Raw genomic sequence first — 5,365 nt, 5'->3', positions numbered from 1 at the left:
TTCATATCGATATATATCCTACAATACATACCAATATGCATCAATACACCACTAATACACATCGATACGATACGACATGCCTCGATACGACTCTATGAAAAATATAAAATTGAGGTAAAATGTACGTTTCGGTATGTATTGGTACGTATCGGTGAGTATCGATATATATCGATCGGTACGTATCGATCGGTACGTATCGGTATATATCAGCACGTATCGGTGAGTATCGATATATATATCGGTACGTATCGGTGAGTATCGATACGTATCGGCGCTACAGTCATTTAATGGCCAATATGGGTAATTTTTCAGAAAAAAAAAACGATTTTTTGAAGGGTTTTTGTTCCAAAGTTGCTGTCAGCCATATTTCTCTCTAACTAAAATGAAAATCAAGGTTTGGAACAAGGATTTTACATTTATGGGACAATTACAGACCTTGAATTCTTCATACGATACCCTCAATTTAGTGTTTATGCATAATAAATATTATCAATAGCTTTTTTTAACAAATTCTTTATGCAAAAGTGTTTAAAAAAATGTTTCCTATCCATTTATGTGTGTATCTTTAGCGTATCTTAGTGTATCTCCGATACGATACGATACCCTCCGATACGTATCTTAATTTTGGCCGACCGATACGGCGATCGATACCGATACTTTAATCCTTGGTTGGTGATGTAACCTATAGAGTAATATTTTGATGAAATTTCGGCAGCAGAACAGCGTAAAATGGGATTTCTAAAAATTTTACACAAATACCTGATAAACAACAGATAATAAATATAACAAAGATCACAGATAGCAAAATACATCACAACCAAACCACACAAGTACTCCACATATGAATTCACCACAAAATTCACTATCCAAAAATATATCATTCCATAAATGAGACCAGTTACAGCGTAAATACAAGGAATGATAAGAAATAAAGTATACAATAAGGTCTACAAAAAGAGAAAATGAATAAACAACTGGTGTGGGTGGGCCAAGCCCTCACTGGTCATCGTCGTCATCATCGATGATCACCACGTTCGCCGGAGGCCTAAAGTTGACGTTGAGGCGGTGATCGTAATAATCGAACCTCGCGTTCACCAGCCGTACCTCCCTCCGAAGCCGGCCAAAATCTGCTGAGATAGCGTTGGCCGTGGTGTCTAAGTCCTGACCCAGCCGGAGGAAGGAATCCTCCAAGGTGGCCTGCCTCTCCAGAATGCGTTCCTCTTTGGAGGCAATCTCGTCCAGCCGCCTCAGTAGCTGAACTTGGCCATCCTGCAAGGCCCGCATGGAGGCCGTCATGCCCTCGTCGTAGGCACCACTCCCAGGTGGTGGGGCTCCATATGGTGCGGCTGCAGCTCTAGAGGAACTAGGGCCAGGACCTCTCGACTCCTGAGGCGCCTCCTCAGGGATGCTGCCACCCATCAGATCCTCCTCCTCGTCCGGAGGAACGTAGTCCTCATCCTCCTCACTGGACTCCTCTCCCATGGGGACATCCTCCATAGGGGCAGCCCTCTTACCCCTACCTCTCTGAGCTCTTGATCTTGGAGGTGAATCCATGAGGGTCTGGAGACCCATCCTTAGGAGGTTTCTCCGGTCGAACCTATCAGCCGGAGTTTTCCCCTCCTCACCGCTCAGATCTACCCTAAAGAACTCGAAGATCCTAGTGAGGATCCTGCCGTAAGGGAATCCTCCATCCTCAGGGTGGGAAGTATGGTGCTGTATCGTCCTGAGAATAATGTAGGGGAGGCACAAGTGCTCGCCGCCTCCCTCTGCGGCTGTGAAAATGCAGAATGCAATGAAAGCCGCCATGAAACCCACCTGGTTTCGATGACCTCCTCTGGGGAGCAGGTTGAACTGGATCAACCGGGCGAATAGACGAACCTCAGGGTAGAAGGATGTCTCGGACTCCGGGCGACGGCTGCTGCCGCAGATGGTCTCGTAGATGAAGTCCGGTGTCGCCAGGCTCATGAACGGTCCCTGAGGCCTACCCCTGGGGGGACTGTAGTATCGGTGTCCCGCCGCCGATATACCCAAGATACTGGCTAAGGTGCCTACCGTCAGCTGGATGTCCACTCCCTTCACCAAGCTACTGATGGTGAACTCCCCGTACGGATACGACACCTCTAGGTTACAATAGAACCGACGGACGAGCTGCTCGTAGCATGGTCGGTCTACATGAAGAATAGAGTCCCAGCCCAATGCTGAGAACCTCTCCTGAAGCCTAGCCTTGTGGAAGTCCTCGACTACCACGGTCTTCTCCATCATCACTGACCCCTTCAGGAAGTTGGGCCAGTTGGCTGCTGCCTCTGCACTAAGGAAGTGCTCCTCATCATAGTCTGAAGGGTTAGATTGGGCAGGTGCGGGTCTCCCTGTGCGAGGAGCTGAAGAGCTAGTCTCCGCACTCTTCCGTTTAGAAGCGGTAGTCTTACGTCGAGCGCCAAAGGAAGATGGTTCCTTGCTGGTGCGAGATGACATCCTGGTAATAAGAAAAGGAAGTAGGGTTAGTAAGTAATGGAAAATGACAGCATTAGAAAGGGGAAACCCAAAACCCGAATACTCGTAAAGTGGAAACGGCGACAAGCTAGAAATGATAGGAAACCTATGGACATGATGCACGGTAAGCTACAAAGGAGAAGGAGAAACATGCCAAAACAGTAAAATGACGGCAAAGAGCATATTAATATGAGAGGATTCGATTTCAATGCACCAACTCATTCACAATGAAGTAAAAGCTTGAAACCCTAGGCCTAGAACGAAATGCCATAGTAGCGGGATCATGAAAGTGCAAGAACATACCCAAATAGACTATGGAGTTCCATGAATACAAGTATGGGATGAAAATCAAGGAAACTAATACAAAAAGAGGGATTTTCATAGAAATACATGGGGATTCCAAGCATAATGTAGGATTCATGAAATCTAAAGCATATCTAGCGTAAATCATATGGAATGCATCACAAAGGAGTCATCAATTGGAGAAAAAGAGTGAGAATTGAAGAAATCCCCAAATTTGGAAACCTAGGGCACGAATTGGGGTTTTCTCCAAATGAAGAGATAAAATTCATATAAACTACAAATGACCACAGTAGAAGCATCACAATCACATGGAAATACTATTCTATGGAGAAAAATATGGAAAGACTACCTAAAGTGAAGCCTACACATGCATTCTACCCCAAATGGAAATTCTGAGAAAAGAAGAAGGAGGAACTTACTTGAATGAGGGTGAGTTGACTCTTCTCTAAAGCGCCGAGTGGATGAGTAGACTCGTGAGTAGAAGCGCCGAGGAGACCTCCAAGATCGCCCAAGGAAGAAAGAGAAAGGAGATGGGGAAAGAGACAAGACAGAACAGGGCCTATAGGGCCCTGTTCGTGTTTTTACACGGGTAAGACCGCCGGGTATAACCAGCGGGCCCCTACCCGCCGGTGCCACCCGCCGGTGTGAGGCACTAGGACCGGCGGGCTCAACTGGCGGGCCCCTACCCGCCGGTGCAGCCCACTGGTTGTGAAAATTGGGGAATTTTGAAAAAAAATTTCCCCTTCTCTCCTCCTAGCATGATTTCATTGATTTTCACTATTGATATTATTCCTATGATTAATGTGCTATGGTCAAGTGGGACCATTGACATATCTGTTGGGGCCTTTGCCCTGTATCTTGGAATTGAGCTGCGATTATTTACAGGCTATCATACACTACAACACCTCATGTAATGGCATACGATTGTGTGTCGAAATCAATTCTACGGTGTTTAACCAATATGGTGTGTGATGTGTTCCAGGTACAGGGATACGATGGTATGTACCAGATCCGGTAGTAATGCCCGAGGTACCTCGTGGGGTCCTCGTCCGGTCGGTCGACCACAAAATCCCAGGGGGTCCCACTCTGTGGGGCAAACCTCACCTCCACTACCTCCAGAGACCCTTGGTCAGGGTGGGGCACATGGGGACCCACCTATGACTACACTCCCAGACCCTCCACCGGTCATTACACCGGGAGATGTTGCTACAATAATTCAGCAGTCCCAACAAGCTTTTCAGCAACAAATGCTTCAGCAACAGCAAGCATTTATGACTGCCATCCAGCAACAGTTGGACTTTTCTCAACCGGGTCAACCTCCCCGAGTACTCACTCCACAGGACCCACCTGTAGGGTCGGGAACGGGACCACAAGTGGGGGGTACACCTCTAATCCCACCATTCGGTGTTCCTCAGTATGGGTTGCCTCCTCCATACTCCTACTATCCTGCCTATGTTCCTAACTTCCCGACGACGAGTAATACGTCAAGGGTAGTGGAGTCGTTCAAGAGGAACTTACCACCTGTATTCTCTAAGGTGGGGAGTGATCCTCTGGAACCGGATCAGTGGATCCAAGAATTAGAGAAGATATTTGAGGTGCTTGAGTGCACGGATGCCCAGAAACTCATTTGTGCTGGGTTGCAACTCAAGAAAGAGGAAAATTCTTGGTGGCAAGCCTCCAAGCCTATATTGATGGCTGCTCATCCAGAACCCACTTGGGAGCAGTTCAAGGAGTTGTTCTTGGACAACCATTATCCGCGTAGTTTCAGAGACCGAAAGGAGACTGAGTTCATGGCTTTAACCCAGGGAGGTAAAACTGTCCTTGAGTACCAACAACAATTTGAGAGTTTGTTCCATTTTGCCCCAAGGCATATGAGAATAGCTGAAGAGAAGGCAGCAAGGTTCCTAAAAGGCCTAAAGGCATCTATTGGGTCTGTACTTGAGGTACTGGATATGACCGAATATGGCCAGATTGTGCAGAAGGCCAAGACCATGGAAGATAAGCAGAAGGGTGAACAGTCCCTCATCCCTGGACTGTGGAAGAGAACAAATCCATTCTCGGATATGGGAAATTCCTCCAAGGCATACCGCAGATCATACAATTCTGGGCCTATGTATAGGCAGCGCTATAGGCCTTCTGGCTACCCTCGTAGGCCAGTTGGTGGTTCGGGTTCCACCTCTTTTCGCCAGAACACTAGTGTGGCACCTACAGCTCCAAGGCCACTTCGACCTCCATCTGCAATGGGTCAAGTGCAGAGGGGCCCTGCTCCGGTTCCGACATCTCAGATTCGTTGCTTCAACTGCCATTCATATGGGCATTATGCGAAAGACTGTCGGGCCAGACCGGCCTTGCCCTCCAGTCAGCCCTCTGCATACCGACCTCCCTTACCTTGGGGAAATCAACCGCAGGGAAGGATGTATGCTCTATCAGCCGAGGAAGCTGAGGCTAGTACAGAAGTAGTAGCAGGTACATTTTAAATTAAGAAATTCATTATGATTAATATTGATGACCTGCTGAAATTATATGCATTGTTATACTAGGTATCCTACCCATATCAGGCATACCGGCCTAT

The sequence above is a fragment of the Macadamia integrifolia genome, unplaced genomic scaffold (genome assembly GCF_013358625.1).
Source record: "Macadamia integrifolia cultivar HAES 741 unplaced genomic scaffold, SCU_Mint_v3 scaffold1273, whole genome shotgun sequence".
In the NCBI taxonomy this organism is placed as follows: Eukaryota; Viridiplantae; Streptophyta; class Magnoliopsida; order Proteales; family Proteaceae; genus Macadamia; species Macadamia integrifolia.
The sequence above is the reverse complement of the archived record's forward strand: the minus strand, read 5'-3'. Positions refer to the sequence as shown.